The following is a 23,140-nucleotide window of genomic DNA, read 5'->3' on the forward strand; positions in this document are numbered from 1 at the left end:
CTTGGCTGCTTCAGTGTAACTTGCATCGAGCACAACAGCACAAGAATGTAAACTGCTAACTTCTTGGAACCTTAAGTCATAAATATACACAAAAGAGCATGGTCATTTATCTCTGGAGGTGTTCAAAGTTTCACCACCATTATGGTTATCAGGTTCATTGCCAGAGTCTGTTCTAATTCTGCCATCACTGTTACCTCCCAAGTGTATTTGCTGATCTTTACCCAAAAGGTCTTCTGTATTAATATTCTGATTTTTAATAGTTCACATATGATCACATTTATGTTCCTAGTGTTTGAGGTGGAAGCCAGTTTCTGTCAGTAAATTTAACACTTTGAAGTCCACTAGTAACTATTTACTACCAGTTTTGGTGTGTTTTGATAATACTCAGAATAATTACATCCTCAAACAGCATTAACCAGTTGACCTCCCTTATGAAGATGGTTTGTGTGTCCTTAAGTGTAGGAATGAAATTGCAAATATTATTTAGATGAGGTCATCTGAGGATTAGAACTTTTCTTGGCAACCCAGTTCTCAATTATTTCCCAAATCAGCTCACAAGAAGGGTTAATGAGGCTTGGGTTATGGATTTGTATGAAAGTGGGGTCAGTGGAATGCAGACAGACAACAGACAAGTCACCCTTTCATACAGTGGACCTGAGCTTCTGAAATACAGTCTTTGAAGTTATGTGCAAGTGGTTTTACTCTCTATTTCTGAGAGGTGTGATAGCTCGTACTGCCATGTTCTTATTGTTGGCCTTTGTGTTTTGTGTGAGTTGAAGTGTGACAAGAATGGAACAGTTGCACCTGCATTGTCAGGGTGGGGGGGGGGGGGGGATAGTGTAAGACCTTGTTATAAGATGTTGACTCATACTTGCCTTAATGTTTTGCTTCTTCACTGTAACTTGTATCAAGCACCACAGCACAAGAATGGGAACACAAACACACAAAAGAGAATGGTCCCTGTTATACGGAGGTGTTCCAAGTTTCACCACCATTATGATTATCAGGTTCATTGCCAGAGTCTTCTGATTCTGCTGTCACTACTGCCATCACTTTTCACCTCGCAAGTGTATTATTAATAATTTCCTACTGTTTACCCAAAAGACCTTCAGTAATGATGTACTGATTCTTAGTAGTTCAGTCATGATCACATCTGTTTTTTAAGGCTTTTCAGATGGAAGTAAATTTTTTGTCGGGAAATTTAACCCTCTTAAGTCCAGTGGTAACTATATTTTAGTTGCAGATTTTTTTAGTGATATTCAGAATAAAGAGCAATTATTACCTTAAACATCATTACCCTGTTGTTCTTTGTAGTGGAAACAGGTTGTGTTTTTATTGATGTAGGAACTGAAGTAATGTAGGTGAGGTCTTCTAAGGCTTAATAATGTCATCCAACTTCAAGGCCATACTTTACTGCCGTTGGACTTACAAGTTGTCTGTACTGCCATAGTCACAGCTTTTCTCTTGAGTAATGAACAGTAGTGGCCTCACATCCATTGCTCACTAGACTCTTAAAACATGGTTGATCGGACATAAGGTGTGTGTTATGAAAATTATTTATTGTCTAGGAAATGGCGGGCTAGCTATATACCATGGGCTTGCTGTTTATGTATGTGTCTAGTATTTTTAAACTTAATTCCAGAATATTTTCATGAAGGAGTGAAGAGCTTGAGTTTACTTATCCTGTAATAGTATTTACATGATATTAAAGAATGATATGTTAGTTCTGGAATTGTTACAAAGAATATTATACCACCTTCCCTCCTCTCCCGAGTTAAACACTGCATATTGACACAAGAATGAACAAGTTGGTATTGGCTTGACCCTTCCTAAGGCATAGGGAATGGTGAATATGAACAGGGTCCAAGGACCAGGTCTGAGGCCAGATCAACTAGGGTGCCCAATAGATTGGCTTTCTGTTCCTTTCCCGCCCCCTACCTGAAGCAGAATCCAGCTTCCCCAAGTTCTGTAATTTTATAACTTAGACATTGGGCAGCTTGTGAAAGAACAGTTTTGCATACCAGTGTCAGAAACCTTTAATTTGACTACAAGTGACAGGTTCACAAAAGTAAACCTTAAAATGAGACTTCATAAGTAAGTGCTACATGTAACTTGGGCTTCATACTGTGCAGTAGGAAAGTAGCACATGTAACAAATCAGATAAACAAATAATGCTCTTTGAATGATGGAAAATAGAGATGGTATAAAGTATGCATGGAAGTTGGGCCATGTAGGTAGGTAGGTAGGTATATGATTATGTAAATAGACATCTAGAAGAAAATACTGCAAAATGTGTTGTATGTCCAACAGTGATAAGCATTGCCCCAATGAAGGTGTACAAACTGAAAATATGAATATTGTACTAAGATGTGTCATTGTTTATATTATACAGCATGCAAATAATAGAGAATTCCAGCATATTTAATAATTACCACCCAGTATATGAGACTGAGTAATGTATGTAACATATGAAGCAGCCTGTGTCATGTGTGATATATGCTGTGAAGATCGTGTAATCACTGAAATATATAGCCACCAGTAAATAGGCCGTGTTAATTGTAACTTTCTAACCGAGAATGTAGTATTGTACTTGGAAGGAAAGCAACTTTATGTTAAGGTCTTCAACAAGTAAAATAATATGAGACCGTTCTAAAAGATAAAACGTTTAATGTGTTGTTAGGAAGAGTTAAAATTGGCTTCAGGCATTTATCATTGAATTAAGTGCATCTATTGTTGCATTCTAATGAATTCCGTGGAGCAGAGTCCTCAAAGTTAATACGTAGTACACTTTCAATAAATTGCTTACCTTTTATGGAATGTGAAGGTTCATTACTGTGCTAGCAAGAGCCAGCCAGTGGTTCCTGTCCTGGGCCAGATCAGTCCAACCCTGCGAACCTAGTTGTGTAAGATCCATTTTAATACTAGCCTGCCTACCTTCCTGTTGTTGAATCTGTTCCTGGTGACAGAATGCTGTTGTGCAAGTAAAATCATAAGTTATTGCCAAGAGCCACTGGCCAGATTCGTCATTCTATGAATATATATCACCACAGCCTGTTAAACAGTGTCCTTTGTCCTAGAAGTTTCTCCCACCAGAAATATTGTGCCCGTTAGAGCTAGTAATACCAAATACACCCTCTCTGCATGCACACTGCAACATTACAGTGTTGCTTCAAAAGCATGAATGCCATGTCAGTTTTCAGCCCAGTAGTAATAATACTGTAAGTAAATTCTAAAATGTATGTTTTGTAGAGTGAGTTTCTTTTAGACATTTTCTTACAGCTCTGTATTTGTAAAGCCAGACGTCACAACTGCAACATTACGAGGAAAAGGGGCATATGGCGGAAAAATCTTGCAAAATTACATGGTGTGGTTACTACGTACTGGAAGAAGTTATTGCACAAATATGCATTTTGGAATTACCTAAAATTCTAATATTCATTTGAATAATATTGTACTTACGCTACTGACGGAACACGGTAATTTCACCAGTACGGCAGTTGACACAAAAATCCCCCAATCTTACTGGATAGATTTTTGTTTCCCGCGCCCATACTGGTGAAATTACGTTCTTTCGTCAGTAGTAAATGTGCCATGTTATTACTCAATTCAGTAATATAATTGTAGGCAATTTCAAAATGGATATTTGTCCAATAAAGTTTTCCATTTTATATATATATATATATATATATATATATATATATATATGTGTGTGTGTGTGTGTGTGTGTGTGTGCGCGCGTGCGCATACAAGTCTTAACACTTTGTAATTTGCAAGTTTTGCGTCATATATGCCCCTTTTGCTCGTAATATCACTTATGACGTTGACATTACAAATGGCGACTAACAAAATGTCGTAAAAATTCACTGACGAAACAAATTACTTGCAGTATTATTACTATTGGTCTGAATAGTGTCATGGCGCTGATACTTTTGATGCATCGTGTGCGCAGCAGAGTGCGTATTCGGTATTAATATGGCGGGTCTAGGTCTTGGACAGCACCAACATAAGCACGATGAATCAGGGCACTCGAGGATGTGAAGTAAAGGAAACTCTCAGTTAGTACAAGAGGCTTGGTGGTCTGGGGGATATGAGGCAAGACTAGGACCCCAGGAATATACTAGACCACCAGGAGCAACTCCACAATTTATCAGGAAGTTCCAAAATTATTACTACCAAGAAAGCCTCGTGGTCTAGGGGGCTAAGACACTAGACCGGTAATGCTGAGATCGCAAGTTCGATCCCACCGGGCGGCAGAAGATTTTTGTCAGCAGCTGAAAGAGCCATCTGGTAACGAATTTTTGTAGCTGCACTAGTAAAAATTTTTATTAGCGTGGCAGCAATTTTTAGTTCGAAATTTTGCCGATAGATGGTGTATGCATTCACTCTGCAAACTATTAGTACCATTTGCCGATAACAGATGGCGTATGCATGCACTCAAAGTAGTGGAAAATTTTTATTAGCGTGGCAGGAATTTTACTTTGTACGCTAAATTTCTCATATTTCGTAGTTCCATTTCCTCCGACAGATGTCATGAGCATGCACTATGGGATATTATAGTATCATTTATTGCCAACAGATGGCGTATGCATGCACTTTAGGTCGTCGGAAAACTTATTAGCGTGGAAAGAATATTACTTTTTACGCTAAATTTCTCATATTCCATAGTTTCAAATGCGCTAATAGATGGCATGAGTATGCACTAAAGGAAATTTTAGTATTATTTGCCAATAAGAGATGGCGTAAGCATGTACTCAGAACTGCCCAAATAATAATCAGCGTAGCGGAAATTCTATTTCTTACGCTAAATTTCTCATTTCATACTTCGTTGTTCAACACAGAAGGCAGCAGCAGCACGCACTCAAAATCCCACCAACAAATAATTATTAACTAACTAACTAACTAGATGGCTTACCGAACCCGAAGGTTCATCACCGAATTAACCAAAGCCCTCCACCGGACCCTGTCCTGGGCCAACAAAATCCAGTTTCCTTCAACTCCTATCTCCCATAGATCCCGCCTGAGATTATCCTCCCATCTACGTCTAGGTCTCCCCAGCGGTCTCTTCCCTTCAGGTTTCCCAACCAGTACCCGGTGCACACCTCTTGTCCCATCCATGCGCGCTACATGTCCCGCCCATCTCACTCTTCTCGACTTAATCACCCTCACAATACTGGGGGAGCAGTACAGATTTTTAAGCTCGTCATTGTGCAGTTTTCTCCACGCCCCATCGTCTTCCCTCTTAGGCCCAAATATCCTCCTCAACACCCGATTCTCAAACACCTGCAATCTGTGTTCCTCCCTCTGAGTGAGAGACCATGTTTCGCACCCATACAAAACAACAGGCAAGATTATTGTTTTGTATACTTTAATTTTCAGGTTCTTAGAAATCAGACGGGAAGACAAAATATTTTGGACTGAGAAGTAGCAAGCATTTCCGGAATTTAGTCTCCTCCTAACTTCCTCACAAGTATCATTTTGATTTGTTATTGTTGTTCCCAAATATTTGAACTTTGTAACCCTTTCAAAGGATTTATTAGCTACCCTAAGATAATTTTGCCCGCCTGTCTTCTGATGACGAGATACTAACATGTACTTAGTTTTTTCTGAATTTACTTCCAGCCCCACTTGTCTACCAGCCTCTAGTAAAACTTCTGCGTTCCTCTTTATTGTATTTATATCGTCCCCCAATAAATTAACATCATCAGCATATGCCAATAGCTGATGTGTCCCGTTCAATTGCAAACCCTCCTGCCTACCTTGGACCTTCCTGATGGCGTATTCTAGCGCAAAGTTAAAGAGCAAGGGAGACAAAGCATCTCCTTGTTTTAGACCGTTCTTGATGAGGAATGTCTCAGATACATATTTACCTACTCGAATTTTGCTGCAGGTTTCATTTAAGCACATTTTTATTAGACCCACTAGCTTCTTTGGTATACCAAATTCAATAAGAATATTATATAGCACTTCTCTCTTCACAGAGTCATAGGCTTTTTTGAAATCTATAAATAACTGATGTACAGTCCCACCGAACTCCCATTTTTTCTCTAGTATCTGACGAATGCAAAAGATCTGATCAATCGTTGATCTGTTTCGTCTGAACCCACACTGATGATCCCCAATAGTTTCATTCGCATATGGGGTTAATCTTGCCAAAAGAATGTTGGATAGAATTTTGTATGAGGTTGATAGCAGCGATATTCCTCGGTAATTACCACACTCAGTCTTGTCCCCCTTCTTATAAATAGGAATAATTATGGATTCCTTCCATTGATGTGGCATCTCTTCCTTATCCCAAATTAACTGAATAAGCTTATGGATCCTCATATGCAACCCTTTGCCACCTGCTTTAATTAATTCGGCCGGAATCTGATCAATTCCTGGAGATTTATAACTTTTCAACTTCCCAATGGCTAGTTCCACTTCATCTAAGCTAGGTTCTGGCACCAACAGTTCAGCTGTATGCATTTTAATCTGTCTAATATCACCAGTATTATGAACATTTAAGAGCTCGCTAAAGAAATTTTTCCACCTATTCACAATTTTTATTGGATCTGCAAGCAAATTGCCACTATCATCCTTTACCAAATTAGTCTGGGGTTGATATCCTTTCTTAAAGTTATTAATGCCTCTGTACAGGTCTCTGATGTTTTTTTCCTTATTATTTGTCTCAAGTTCAGCAATTTTGCCCTTCAGGTATTCCCTTTTCTTAGTCCTAAAGGTTCTACTAGCCTCACGTCTCACGTTACATAGATTATCCGCATTTGTTTTGTTTGGGTTCTGCAACCATTGAAATTTTGTTTGCTTCCTTCGATCTATTAATTTTGAACATTCTTCATCAAACCACGGTTTATTTTGCTTTCTCCTGTAGTATCCTAGTTTCTCTTTTGCTGAAATTTTGATGCAGTTTCTGACATTTTCCCACTCCCTGTTGATGTCCACACTTTCATTATCCTCATTTGTCTCTAAAATTTGAAACCTATTCGAAATTTCAACTTGATATTGTTCCTTTGCCTCTCCCTCACTTAATTTTTTCAAATCAAATCTTTCTGTGTCAAAATTTTGTTTAGTTCGTCTACTTACTGAAAGCCGCTCCCTCACTTTTGCTACCACCAGATAATGATCAGTGTCGCAATCTGCTCCTCTGAATGATCTCACATCAATTACATTTGTCTGCCTTCTCTTATCTACTAAAACATGATCTATTTGATTGTGTGTTCTGCCATCTGGGGAAGTCCAAGTGTATTTATGAACATCACGGTGTGGAAATTTTGTACTTTTTACAATTAAATCTTTTGACGTAGCGAAGGTCACTGCTCTGACGCCATTATCATTACTAAGTGCATGGAGACTCTCGCTGCCTATTGTGGGTTTGAAGACATCCTCCCTCCCAATTTTTGCATTGAAATCTCCTAGCAGAATTTTCATGTGATACTTGCCAAATGTATCAAATACTGATTCCAATTCTTCATAAAAGCTATCCTTGATATCATCGCTTTTGTCTTCAGTTGGGGCATGAACATTAAGGACAATGATGTCGCACCAACGTCCTTCCAAAATTACGTAAGACAACCTGTCACTAACAAATTCTACTCTCTTAACTGCTGCCCTAATTCTGCTATGAACAAAAAAACCCGTCCCTAGCTGATGATTGTCATTCCCCTTTCCATAGAAAAATGTAAAATTGTCCACTGGGATCGTGCCCTCCCCTTCCCATCGCACTTCCTGCACTGCCACTAAGTCTAACTTATAATTCCCTAATTCCCTACACACTGATTTCAGTGCCCCAGCCCTATAGAGGCTCCTAATGTTCCAGGTACCAAATCTCATGTCCTTTTTCAATTGCCGTGGTCGTGCCAAAGAGTCCGTCCTGATCCGAGGCTTGGTTGATTTTTTCGTAACACATATTTTTTTTAAAGGTGAAAGGTTGTTAGCCCTACACCCAACCCCCAACCTGGAGGACCAGGGTATCACTCTTAGTCTAGCGCATCTCCTTAGACCTGTCCGGCTTGGGTGACCCTACCATGAGCCGAAGCTCAGGCCGGCATAGCCCTAAGGGTCATTTGAGCACGCAAGCCTCCTCACCCGGCAGATTGCCTTCGACAAGGTGGTGATACCTTCGAGAAGGCAAATAATTATTAGCGTTACTAACAACTTTACTTGTTACGCTAAATTCCTCATATTTGGTAGTTCAAATTGCTTCAAGACACGGAGTAGGCCTGCACTCAGAACTGTCGGAAAAAATTAATAGCGTGGCATGAATTTTATAAAATAACGAAAATTTGGTAGTTCCAATTCCTGCCAATACATGGCAAGTTAATACGGTTAAAAACTTTATTGAACTACAAACAGCACACTAATGTATGGATTGAGATATTATTGTCCAGCTATTAATTTTCTAAAGTGATCTGAATAAAATTAATAGTTGGACAAGTAATTTCAATCCATACCATAATTGACACTATGAAAAATGCATACCTCTAGAAACATTGCTCAAACAAAACAATCAACACACTATAAAGGAATTCTAACACAGAAATACGAGACATGAATGACAGACTTAAAATGTTTGTTGTAAACCAGTAGCTACATACACAATTCAATGTGGTGTTCTTACAACCTAACCACAAAATGTGCATTGATAACCAGGGCTGTCTATTACAAATATGTGGACAATACAACAAAAAAAACAGTGTGAAATACATAACATACTGGCAGAGACCTTGCATTCAAAACATTTCTCATGGATAAACACTTTTTCATGTAACGTTCCTCATTTTTTTCAAATGCGGCAACACATCAGAACATAATCCAGCATGCCAAGGCACTCGAAACAGCATGTTCCAACACAATTTACTTGACTTAAGCACAGAGAAATTTAACAGCATTGTAAGGTTGGACAATACACTATTACTATTAACATAACATGACATGACATAACACTGGAGAAATTCAATATATGAAATGCTGTTCTGGGTAACACAAATATGAAGGCAGAAACTCACAAGGAAGCAGCAGCACAGAATGAAGAAATTACAGAACAGGCTAAAAAACAATTGCCACACCTTACTGTTAAATGCAAAGAAACAATTCTAAAGTCAAGACATCTCAGAACATGGGATGAGAATAAGAATACAATCAGAGAGTTTCAGCTACACCAGTAATTTACTGTTCTTGCAGTCCTAACAGATGCAGAACAGACAAGAGAAATCGAGGCAAAACAGATAACACGGTAACAATTTTAACAATAATAAGGCAACTACAATTTGAGGAACACTGAAAAGATCAATGAAGAATAAGCCTTCAAATATTCTCTTGCTGCTGTTACTACACTTACTGTTCAATGCACAGAAACACTTTCATACACACTACAAGCAAAATTAACACATGCATTTGTGAATTGATAGTTGGTCTCTGGGCTGAGATCTGAACTCAGGGCCCTCTCCAAGAAACAGGTATATGTGATCATGCCCCGAGCTGCTCTAGGTGATTACACCTATGCTGAATGTCTAAGTGACACTACACATGTAGTTTTCCTTACATCATATTGAGAGTTTCAATAAATATAGCATAGACATAGCCTGCAGGGATTAGTATACAAGAAAACTTTATGACAATTTAAAAACATATGATCTGTATATTCAGAGTTATGCATGAAACTGTGTGACTGAACTCACAGCCATGTATGACGACTTGGCCCTTTCATAAAAGGCCAGACCTCCAAATGCAGAAAAATTACAAAGACTCTTTTTAACTTGTGAGTTTATTTTCCTCTTTGGTTGGGGAAGGGAGTCTACAATGTATTTTCAAGTATCAAATGTAAGATTAGCTGCAATCTAATTCCTGTATTCCATTATGGGAAAGCTGACAGGGTATATGCCTGTTTTAGAGGCAACACAAACTAGAAACTGTCTCATCTTTTCAGGACATCCCAAACCTTACATTATCAACTGTCACAGCATTCAATATTAAACTGCACATGACTGTAAAGGATCAAATTTCAAGCTCCATGAATTGCTGTGCACTCTCTTCACAGAAAGGTGTGCTCAAACAGAAGCTACAATGACACTGCTCTTTCATTGGTTCTGCCATCTCAAGGTCTCTTTCAATATGGCCAATGAACTTGACCACTTCATAGCATAACTCTGTACATACTGTGCTTTGGTCTTAACAGCCACCATCATCATAATATGCCCACTATATCAGAAGTATACAGTTGCTCATGAGCCAAGATTGTTTGATTCCATGTTTCATTTCTACTCTACAAGTTAAAATATGAATATGTACAGTGCAGTTGGTTTATTATCAAAATCAAACTAGATCACAACAACAAAAGCACCTACTGACATGTGTAACTCTGCCACTATAAAAGGAAAAATGTAAGTTTTGCAGTCAGACTTTCAAGAGCTGGTCAAGTAATTCCTTGCCTTTTATGGAACCTCGTTCATTAACACCTAGTTCTTCCCTTCAGGCTTTCCAACATAAATTTTGTATCATCCACGATGTTTACTATCCTAATAACATTTACTGAAGAGCACATATCACAGAGCTCATTATGCAATTTCCTCCACCCTCTTAAACCTTATTCTGCCAACACTACCACCATCAATCTGCACTGAATGAGATGAAATGTAGTTCTTTGTAGTGGGCAGGAACAATTAATTATACTCCATTTGCAAGTGAATATGCACATGAAACATGCTTGTACAGAATATTCACAAACTTCTAGATCTGCAACCAAGTAACTGCAAAATATCCAACAATGTTCTTTGTTTCAGGTGCAATCATAAAGAACCTTGCAGAGAGTTCCTACTTGATGCTTCCATTTCCTTTGAGTCTTCTAGCTCTTCAGAAATTCTATTTAATTTCCTTTCAAAAACATCATAGATTAAAATAAACCCACCAGCCTAAGCTTCCACAAAATTGCCATCCAATAAAACAATGAACATTTGTCTTGCATATCCACCCCAACCACAATCATTCACTTAATTGTCTGAATACTGCTGCCTCTTAATCAAGGCAACCTGCAAGTTTTCTGGCACCCACGTGTGTACAGTTTCCATCATACTTTATGTCAATTCTGCTGCTTCCAACACTTTTCAACAACATCCTTCCCAACATTTTAAAGGAACAACATACATTGTGTCTGAGAACAGGGTAAGGTACTGAGGTGATTATTTGAGCCCTAAAGCAAAAAAGCAACAAGAGGCTGGTGAAATCATGCATGGAAGAGATGAGAAATGCACACAAGTTTGTATGAAATACAACTGGAAGGCACAGGTGGCAAGGTAATGTTGAAATAAGATAGGGAGTGGGGTGGATTCATCTGGCTACGGACAGGGACCAGTGCAGCGCCGTTTCAAACACGGTACAGAAGAACCTTCTCGTTCCATAAAGGTACTCAGTTGGCCCTTTTAAACCTTGTTTAATATCTTCCTCAAATCCTGTGTATATCAGAATGTGTTCCAATTCTCTTTGCTTCAGTCAGCTTTATCATCACAATGAAGAGTAATGTAAACATAGGCTTCCTTTCTCTTTCTTGTCACAATGCTGTAACACATACTAAGAATTCTCCTTCAAGCGCCATCCTGCACAACATTAAAAGTGACATAACAGTGTTACACATCTGTAAGGGCACTTTTCCTCACATGTACACTTATTTGTGAGCCCAGATCGCTGTGTTTATATCTGCCTCCTTCAGCTTTATCTTTTATCCTGTCACTTCTACCATTTGTCATCTCTTCATGTCCATTTCTTGTATCTGAAAATTACTTTGTCTCCACGTAGTTCTGCTGTTTTCCTTCTTTCTCATCTCTTCTGCAACTGTGCATAATCCTTTCCATTTCCCACTATTTACTGAACCAAATCTTCAGTTTCATTTCTTCTTTATTCTTTGTCTCTGCAATTTCACTGCTCTGCCTATTACATGATGACCATCATGAGTTTCACAATTTTAACTCAACTGTCCTCTCACTAAAATATCACAATTTCCTCAGAGCTCACAATTCTCATTCCTCTCGCTCCACAATTATATGCTTCCTCCTTCCCCGAATAAAAATGTTACAAAGTTGTCATCTAGTTGCCTCCAGAACATATTTTATGCACACAGTCCTTATCCTGGGATGCAATGATTAAAAAATACATGTACAGTCATTGCCGAAGTCCTCGAGTATTAGAATTACAGCTACCGGCAGACACTTCTTAAGAATCATTCTGCATTGAGAAAGTCAGCAGGTACTCATCAACTGCTAAGCATCACAACACTTCAGTGCAGACAGATTAAGAATAAGGCTCCAAGCAGACTTTGTAAGTAGACAGACAACTAACTATCTTCGCCAACAGCATGCAACATTTTCAAAGTTGCATAAATACAAAATGAAGTCTAATGAGGTAAAAATAACTTGACCAGTTCACTACAAACAGAGCAAAATGTCTGATCTACAGTTATGGAAGTCTGCAGTCCCTCAGACAAAACAATCCCCTTATTCCATACAGCTAATGACATTTGAAAATTGTGAAGAAGCTGTTACGTCAGAGCAGCTTAATAAAATATAGCATATTCACGCATAATTATATTTAATGAAGTAGAAGAATGTACATTTCAACCGCTGCCTTCAACACAGTACATAAAAATATCCCCATCCTCTCAAATGTTTGCAATAGGGAATTCCTTCAAAATCTGAATGTTTACAATACAAATATATAATCTAAGCCACACCTTGATTTGAATTTGATTTGAAGCAGGATCACAAAATTTCTCTTCCCCAAGATGTTCAGAGTCTGCAACCCTCCCAGAATTCAGTGACTACTGGCAGCTCTTTCCCTGACCACTCATCCCATCCAGCAAAAAGGCTGAGAATTAAATTTTAACATAGCCCACTCACATACCTTCCAGATATGATGCTTCAGCACAACTTTACCCCAAAACTGTGCTCTGAAATTGCATCAGTAAAGTCAAGAACACGCACATAAATAAAATTTTATGTTTTACCTTGATATGGCCTTCCTCCAGCTGTGCTTGGTTGATCTTCATGCAGCATCTTTCTTTCAATGTTGCAGCAAATCCAGTTCCAGTCGTACATCACAGTAAAAGATGGCTGTTGTCTATTATACAATGAGCCTTTCCCTTATTTACTTCTTGATACTTGTTAATGGGGGAGTTATTTATTTACAACTCCAAAGCTTTTTTTAAAGACTTACTAAAATTTTCTGACATCAGTCAAGTCTTCCTACACTTTCTCAGATTGTAAGAACCAGCAACTTAAATGGTACCAGAGACCTTCCACAAGACACTGCAAAAAGGATGATTGAAGGCAAATGTTTACTTGGCCCCAGAAATAATAGTGCCAGAGTTCTTAACCTGTGGCAAACACAATTTTTAAAATTGGATTTATAATTTAGACAGTGGACAAGTCCAAGAAAACAGTTTTACAGACCTTCAAACTTCATCAGGATTCCAGTGAAGAACTAAACATCCTGGACTACAACAGACAGTAAGAATGCAGTTTTAACCATCACACGAACAATTACAATCAAGAGTTGCATCTTTTTTAAGTTTCTTGTTCACTTTACTTCTTATAAGTAACATGTTTTATTTTCCCCTGCTTCTGTCAAGTATAATGTTACTGAATGTGAAACTGAAAAGCAAACTATTCTAAGCAAATTAATTTTATAATTACTTCCATGGTTTTAAGTTTTTTCACATTTTTATCAATCCTGTCAAAGTTTTGTTTTCTTTGAACATGCATTTGTTATGATCTCCTGAATCACAAATTGGAAACTTTTAAAATAATGCACGTAATATCCCAAGACGTTTGGATACGCAATACTCTGAAATTTGTTAAATCGAAAATCCTTTTAGTTGCCGAGGATCAACTAGAAAGCAATGCTGTATCCAGTCTTGACTGTGACTAGCAGACACACACAATTTTCCAATGGAGGACAAAAACTAATTTGAGTAATATGGCATGACAGCTTCAATAAAACTGTGTAAGATTTGAGGTGTTCACAGCGGTGAGTATGAAGATTTCCGTCTTCTGGGTTGTTGCGCTGTGTAGTCTTGTCGATGTTAACCAACGTTTCAGAGGTCATACTGCCTCCGTCATCATCGCCCTGATGACGGAGGCAGTATGACCTCTGAAACGCTTGTTAACATCGACCAGACTACACAGCGCAACAACCCAGAAGACGGAAATCTTCAATAAAACTGTCACAACTGACTACATGGGGCAAAATATTTCTTGAAAAGCTGACAGTTGCTGAGCTAGTCAATAAACTTCACATACAGCAAATTATGTAACCAGAAGGTTGACTGCCCACAGATTGAATTCTGCAGTTCAAAGAAAAAAGGTCTCTGATACCAAAAACATATACAGATGTTTACATTATTTGGCATTTCTTGGTTGTTTACAAATTATTAGTATTAGTGATGTCATAAAACTGTTACATTACATACATTTGTATCTGAAACACATTTCTATGAATTTATGAACCAGTGTCCATCAGGAATTTCAAAGCAAGAAATAGTAACAGCTCTATCTCATCACAAGTTACACAATATTAAGTTAAACAACATCTGTCAGATGACCAACAGAAAGCAGAAACATCTTTGGAAGCAGAATGTTACTACAGAACTCGTATCTTTTCATCAGGTACATTGTACTGTAACTGGCTGCCAACTTGGTGTGTGTGTGTGTGTAACATCACAATTCCAGGAAATTTATAGCGATTCTATTATTAATTGAAAGTGCATTTGACTGTGGACTCAACTGCACAACTTGAACTGCTATCCAGAACTGAAACCGGAGATAAATGTTTTCGGCAGGGCATAGTCAAGACTTCCATCATGGCCATACCAAGCAGTCTGACCATGTTACACAACATTCAGCTAAGGTTCAAAAGGTGGAAATTTGTCTCATTACATCGATATACATAAAGACCATTTTTTCTGTTTATGGCTTGCACTATATTTTTACTGTTTGCAATACCTTTAAATTTGCTTTTAATGAATGAAGAAAACCATTGTACTTTACCACTGATCTGATCAAGAGAACAAGCAGGATTTTTTACACCAGACGTCATACACTTATCAACACACTAAGCACTGAGCATTTTATCCACCTAAACGTTTTAATATGTAATAAACTATCACTGTAATTTTGAAGATTAAATTTCAGGTGAAAAAATTAACAGAATATGGAAGTTTCATGTTTGTATGCTTCACACTTGCCAAATAAGAAAACAACATACAAATTCTATCAAAATTATGAAACATTATAAATAAGATTAAATTGTGGCAAAGTTAGAGTATTTGGAAATAATAACAAATCAATAATGCATTCACATTAAAAAATACAACACTACAATTTTACCTGCTGTTTTGTGCATGTAAAACCTGGTCTTTCATGATAAGGTATTGTGTAGAATATTTTGGATGGACAGTCTGAAGGGACAAGACAACTCAGAAGTTTTCACAAAGATAAAAAACGGTTTGTTATTGAGCGTCTATCTCTTGCCTATCCCAAGCATGCCAAATGGTTCAACCATTCCTTCCACATTCATTCAAGAAATACACAGCTACTTAATTTATACAAACTATTGAACAAATCTTAACCACCACTCGTACAAGCAAAATAAATCTTTGGAAAATCTGCTGAGACAGCCGTCTTTGACATTCATAATACATATAATTCCAAAAGTACTGAGTTTGTAAAATAAATTACAATTTTGTTGTATCTGTTCCTAATATTTTGAGCATAAAACAACACACCCATCCATCAATTCCCAAATATAGTTTGTTCAATAAGGAATGTTAGCAAGGCAAAAATTTGAAAATAAAATGTGAAAATGCCATTCATTTCAATACAAAACATTGCTTCCCAACTTCAAGAAAAAATATCAAATATTTTTCTCACTTGTTAGAATACTATACTATCACAAAAATAAGAAAAGCATAATTTATCATGTTAGTTATTACCTATTTAACCCTTTAGAACACTAATGAAGTGTTAAATCAAATGTTTATATTAGACAGTAGTCAAAGTATAAAGTTCAGAGCTTATGTTAACAAATGTTTTTATTAAGACATTTATTACTGTATGTATAATAATCATAAAGAATCAGTAAGAAAGCATTATTCATTACAGCAAAAATTTGTAAACTGAGGGATATTCATATGCAACATCTATCTACACATTGCAGGAATTTATTTTCACACACACTACATAATGGGGCCGAAGTGGAACATCAGCAAATACTCTAAAATGAACAGAACAGAATATTGCAAATGGAGAATATATTATACCAACCATTTTTTGAAAGACCTTTTCAATGGAAGACTTACCTACGCACTTTCAGTGCTCGTCACAGATGGCAAACACTGCAACAATAAGCAACAAACACATGATATATACTTAACACACTTAAAGTTGTGCATTAATCAAAAGAGGGTTCATAATCGAGTAAACAGAAAGAGTAGCTAAGACACACCAATGTCAGTATAGGCCGCTTAATAAAATATCAAACTCAAAACAAATTAAATTTGGGACTATTCCATATCAACAACACAGCAATGTGTAAGACCACCTTCGATTTTAATTAAATGAACGCTTGGGTTTGATGCAAGTCATACTTATGAAATGCTATCTTCCTATGTCAAGACAATTCCGATACACCACACGGAATTTTCAAACATCAAATTGTCCTTCAATCTTCAAGCACTCTGATATGTTTATAACACTGAGCATAATCATGAAAGTGAAAATACTTATACTGCCCTCAAAGCACGATTTCATTTGGTACATTGCTCATCACTTTTTGGGTCAACTTGACTTTTTTATCTCTATGAATGATGGCCGAGTTCCCTGGTCATAAATTAAACAAGCTCAGAAAGTGTAATCCACGCCAGAATACACATAATATACTCCTGTGTTCTTTGCAATATGAATTCAGTGGTATTAAATCTGCTTTATTCGATAGTTCCAACTCTGGCAATCAGAATACAACACCTCAATGCCTACCTCTTGACTTCCCTCATATGTCATTTGTTTCCAGTACTCATAGGATATTCATAAGTACAATTTTGAGGACATGCACAATAGCACATCATCAAATTTCATTAAAATCCTCCAAAGGTGGTGGAGCTGAATTGACTACACAAATAGATAGACAGATACAACTAGCCTGTAACGCATTCTCGCTAAGCACCTTGTGCAAAGAATTAATAATAATCAAGATCTACTTCACTGTTTAATATATCAAAAACAGCAATTTTCCACGTGGTCTGTTGCACAACTTTGTCCACAAGTTGATTTAATTTTACTTGTCCCCTTTCTTGTACAGTGGTTCTACAATTAACCACAGAAGTCTGCCTACGAAACTATCTGTTAACAAGCGACAGGTGGCCGTTTTATTTAAAACGTTACAGATGGGCTACTTTTCTATCCACTACATGAAGGTGGTGAGCAAAATGCAGTTACTCATTTTCAAGAAACAGACAAAACAAGGAAAAATGGAACGGTTATCACTACCAAGGGGCAACTATAGAAGACATGCAGTGCATGGTCAAATTTTTGCTACAAACTGTCAAAAGGAGAAAAAATAAGATCAGTAACAGTAGCCTGGGATGAAAGAATACAACACTTGGCAAACTGAATGTAAAGAGAGTTTTGGGGTGTTTTCTGAGAGAGCAACCCTTTAATGATATCATCAACACGTGAGTCTACATATACTTAACCAGGGGGCCCCAAATGATTGGGGACTATGTCCTCTTCCTTTTTTACCTAAAGACGGAAGCCGAAACCAACTTCCGAAATGGTTACTTTATTTGTAATTTAGACGCTGGACAAAGTTTTAAAAAAAACAATTTTTACAAATTATAACGCACCATCGTCGGAAACCCTGACTTGCCCTTCGAACTTGAAAACGTGACATGAAATTAGTGTCCGTGCCGTAAGATCGGTTTTTATAACGATCCGATTGTGATTTCTCCAATGTAACAATACTTTAATTCAAAAGTAACATCAACGTAATTAAAATAAAACTATCTACCTACAATGCCTGCTAATGATGCTCAATTCTTACCAACAAACTGCACGATTATTATGCATCAAAAACAACGAACTACCTAATCTTCTGACACCCATTTTAAAATGGCTGAAGTACGCTTCGCTAAGCGACGAGGGAGCGACGTAGAATCCGTTGCGTTTGCGCAGTGTACGATTTCCACTGGTGCTGCTGCCAAATACAATGACGATTCTGCAGAACCTTGAATTTTCATAACGCAGGGACCGGAAACACTTTTAAAGAGCCACCAGCTTTTGTGCGTTCATATTACAGAACGGCCTAATCTGAAGTTTGCCCTCCCAAATTCATGACCATGGAACAAATTTTATCAAATATGAAACGAACGCACAAATTGCACATAATGTGTCAGGCACGATGGACAGGGTCTTTACTTGCATTCTACTATAAGAACGAATACGATTCCGCACCAACCTTTCAATTCAGATGATGCCTTAGCCTTATGTTACATGCGCTTAAAGAATTAATAGGTCTCATGCCAAACAAGTACCCCATGCCCCAACTTAAAATTGTGATCCCTAGTTACTCAGCATTCTTGCGATGGGCTGATCACTCGTCCACGGAGTACTACCAAATGTCTAAATAGTTCAAGTAACCTCCAAAAAGAAGCGGCCAAGACCCACACTCGTTTGTAGAGCCAGAGATGAGATGTGATGAGTTATGCAGCATTAGTGCCAATTCTTGATAAAAGAATCAATCTGAACTACTTATAGTTAACAAAGGAAAATTCGTACACACCACACCAACAATCTGCAAAAATAAATACTTACTTTAATAAATAAATGCACTGGCAATAGTTCATCTGTATGTGGGTTACATTAACACATACAGCCTTGGCTTTCGTCTATGAAGGATCAAAGGTAAACAAATTTTATTCTATTCTAAGGAATCTGTGAAGACAGACCTAATTTGTCTGATGATAAATTCTCTAGAGTCTATATGACAAACTTCAATGATGATATGTCTAGATTCTACAGACATTAATGAAGTTGGTCATCACGTGGATATTTTTCAAACCTATTTGTCACAGTCGCATACTTAACTGTCCATCAAAAATTTCTAATTACAGGTGTAACTGATATCCAGAATTCCTTCTAAAATTATTGCTATAATTAGATAACTGGGTCATTAACTTCAAATGCTACATGAATTTTTAAAAAAATCCATCTCGTAAGTCAAAAATTCAAACATGCACTGTAGACCTGGATGAGGTAGTATTTTACATGTACATATTATTCACACAAAGGTGTCTTTGTGCGTGGTGTATGTGAGAAAATGGCCAATAAACACTGAAAGGGATATGACTCTTAACTTATGTCTCGTGTTATGGGAAAATCATTCTGCACTGGAGTTATAATTTGAAGGAATTACTTCAGCCATGTAACAAACAAGAAAATAATGCAAGAAAGACATTATAATGGATTGCAGATATGCATGCCATAGGAATATCAGTTTTAGACTGCACGCATATGAGCATAAACATAACTGTTGATTCCTTTACATGGAGGAAACAAATATGCACAAGGGAGGATATTGAAGAAATACAGTGGAGTATTTAAACATTATAAAAATAATGCTAATTAACCCACATTCCAACAACAGAACTTAAAATACTTGCTGAGTACAAAAACTTCTAAACACTAACAAGCAACAAAGTACTACTGAAAAATCATATTTCATGTCATACAGTGCTTTCTCAATCGTATAAAAGCACACAGACCACACAAGGCAGAAACAGGATTCTTATAAAACAGATGGCACACACTTCCACATAAAAAATTAGTTTTCTCGCGGTTGTTTAATAATGATACATTTTAGTAAACATTGGTTTTGTCATTTGAGAATTTTCTCATCATCATACACACACACAAACACATACATATGCACATTCCTTAATGGAGGTTTCTCCATGGTACTTATAATTTCATCTAATAAATTAACATAAACACAGACTGACAGATATGTTCCATTTACTTTCAATCCCTCTAGATTTTTAATGCTTTAACAACATGAACTTGTTACCACTGTCCTTGCTGATTAACTTTAAGACACAGTGGGGAGTATTTTTATTTTGTATAAGGAGTACTGATATTTCTTGGGTTTACTCCTAATCTCTTATCTTAAAAATGTACAACACTATGTACTAATTCCACTCATAAGTTGTTCTTTGCAGAAAAATAGAGGTCACAATATTGTATGAATTTGATAATTTACTTTGGAACTGCTGCAGTCAGTTTTGTCATTTTTTAAGTTGGGTCAATAATTTATTATATCCAGTAATAAAGTAATTCTCCCTTATTATAAACAGGGACTGTTTTGTTTTCTAATCCTGAAAATAAGATATGGTAAACAAGATATGTAAGAGCTGCTTATTTTCCACACTTAAAACTTAATCCAGTACAATGTTAGTTCTTCAGCTTCTCACTGAGTTTCCAAAATAAATATTTAAGATCAACTGTGAACAAGCTGAACTTGTTATTTGTGTATTCTTAAGAAATTACTTAAATTTATACAATTAACAGAACAATCCAAGTTCCCACTAGCATAACACACCACGTTGTAAATTCCACTCTCAAATTAACGCCATCCGAGGAAGGAACACTTGTACACAATCAAAATCTGACCCAGTAACTCTAAATCAGGTTCTGTCTCAAAAAATGAGGGGCTGGTGGGGCTTAATGACAACAAGTGCAAATTTCACAGTAACTCTGACTAAACGTCAATCATATGATGATTCAATAAAGAATAGAGATACTATAACGGCATTTCCCTTAGGGACAAAAAAAACCAGCACCCAACACGCTTATTGAACTGAAGTTACATCTTAAAATTACAACTTGCTTGGTCTTACATGGGATTGTGTATGTCTTCGTGATTTCAATATCCATGAAAATGTTCCAACCGAGCATATCAGCAGCTTCAAAAACCACAATATAAACAAGCATGTTGCCTTCTGTCACTTAAAGTCGGGTTTTCTCGACACTATAATTATTTAACATTACAGTTATTGACTTAGGTAAGAAATACATACCTCTAAACGATAAAAATTATGATAAACGCACAAATGCCTCCTAACATCGACCTTTCATCGCACACCAACCACTTACTTCCGCAGTGTTGCGGGACACAAAAATTAAAGTGTATCACAGATAAATTAGTGTAATGTCACAGGTATTAAATTTGATGTTGCGTGTGGCGTCAGGAGCCAAAATGCATTCGCGACATCTATCAGTAGTGCACTGACTTAAAGTGTTAAAAAAATCAGGGCCATCACCCTGACGATGAAGGCAGCAAGCATCTCCTAAACGTCAGCAGACTTCTGACTTCGTTGTCCAACAAATCAGAAGACAGATGTGCTTAAGAAACCTTCATTCTGGGAATAGCCAAGGATGAGTTACAAACGAAGCACCATTGGGCCACTAGAATTGTGCTGCTGGTCAGGGCTACCACACCCCACATTATTTGGTGATTGATGAGGATGCAGAATTGGTCAAAGGGTGATTAACATAGGAAAACTTAGAACTCTACAATCATGCTGAAGCAGTGTTTTTGCAGAAAGTTTGTAATGTTACTTCTCTAATTCATATAAGTGGACAGATTCACATCTACTATTCTGCTATGTTTCAACAATGCTACCATTGCAGCAATTTATAATCTGTTCTTAAAAGTTATGATTTTAGCATCACTCCATACTCAGACATTCATTTGGTTCTATATTAGTATTACTGGTGGTGTTGAACAAATGGTACAAGGGTGGCATGGCCGCAAATGACAACATTCATGTAAAGTTTAATTGAAATCAGTGTACTATTAAAGGGGACCGACATTCAAGCACAGAACACAACAAAATGAAACCTTTCCTCCACATGTATACATGCTCGCTCTAACATACACCAGAATCCTAATCTGTATCTCCCAGACATGATTACACTATATGCTTATCCCTTACAAGTAAAGAAAGAATTGTAAAACTAGAATAACTGTAGACTCAACTGCATTCTTTTGTCAATAAAATTATGTATTTCTCCCAATTAAGTTTACAAGTGGGTATCATGACTAATAAAAGGAGGTACAAAATGTTGTGCTTATCTACACTGGAACTGCATGTCCTCGTCCTAAAATTTAAAATGCAACATCCTACCCTGTATTTCATATAATGGCTTCATGACATTACACAAATGATAAAGATTTTAAAGGAAACGGATATGAGTGGTCTATGACATTTCTGGACTGGGAAGAAAAAACATTCCAGAATTTCAAGGGGTGCTCAGGTTGTTACAAATCTCTCCTAGTAGACAATCTTATTAAAGGATTCAATATATAACTGACAACAATGAATGGAACTATAATGTGTTCACTAACCTTTGCTGTTTTTGAATTCCAAGCATCTCCACAGTCAAAACCAAACTGGCCACATACAATTCAACCAGTTCCACTACCTATAAAAAATCAAGCTGGGAAGTGCAATAGAAATATAAAGAAAAGTTTCTCTAGGCTCAAATAAGAACCTACTTATGTTGACTAAAAAATAATTATTGGAAAACTGTTATAAAATTGAACTAAAGGTAAAGAAAGTTCAAGGGGTTTGGCACCGCTGAAATTGTTCAGTGGGGGCCTGAGCCCCAGGGACACCATGTAGTTGGTGCCCATGCAAACAGATATCCCATTTCCTTATTTTGTTATTTCCTATATAATTACCTTCTATACACATGATCATAATGTACGAAATGGAGTAATTTACAATGACTATAGGTACACACACACACACACACACACAGATATATATATATATATATATATATATATATATATATATATATATATATATATATATATATAAAATTTTGAAGGAAAAAAATTGTCTTATGTTCCATAATTAAATAACATCACAAACAGAATAAAAATCCAAATTTGGAACTGATAAATAAAAACTAGCATTACTGGATTCAGAACCTCATGTCACAGCTACAGAAATGTCTAATTAGTATAATGAATAATAGAATAATCCCACCAGTATACAGTTTATGTGGTCCAGTCTTTAAGACCTTGTCATATGGCTGTG

The 23,140-nt window shown here is 36.9% G+C and overlaps 1 protein-coding gene across 9 annotated transcripts in view; it reads right to left on the reverse strand.

Moving 5' to 3' along the window:
• The window catches only part of LOC110832632 (gamma-glutamylcyclotransferase), a 40,902-nt gene extending 19,709 nt beyond the window's left edge, over positions 1–21,193 (reverse strand). For 4 of the 9 annotated variants that reach the window (XM_087358140.1, XM_087358141.1, XM_087358139.1 and 1 more), the window contains exons 1-2: positions 18,079–18,230; positions 16,340–16,375 (exon numbers count right to left, since the gene is read on the reverse strand). The gene's annotated coding sequence lies outside the window, so the exon portion shown is untranslated. The other 5 variants (XM_087358134.1, XM_087358135.1, XM_087358136.1 and 2 more) reach the window with 5 other exon arrangements.
• Between the last annotated feature and the right edge of the window lie 1,947 nt (positions 21,194–23,140).

Source organism: Zootermopsis nevadensis, unplaced genomic scaffold (genome assembly GCF_977971745.1).
Source record: "Zootermopsis nevadensis isolate Lab colony 2312 unplaced genomic scaffold, Znev_1.0 Znev_ptg000029l, whole genome shotgun sequence".
Lineage (NCBI taxonomy): Eukaryota > Metazoa > Arthropoda > Insecta > Blattodea > Termopsidae > Zootermopsis > Zootermopsis nevadensis.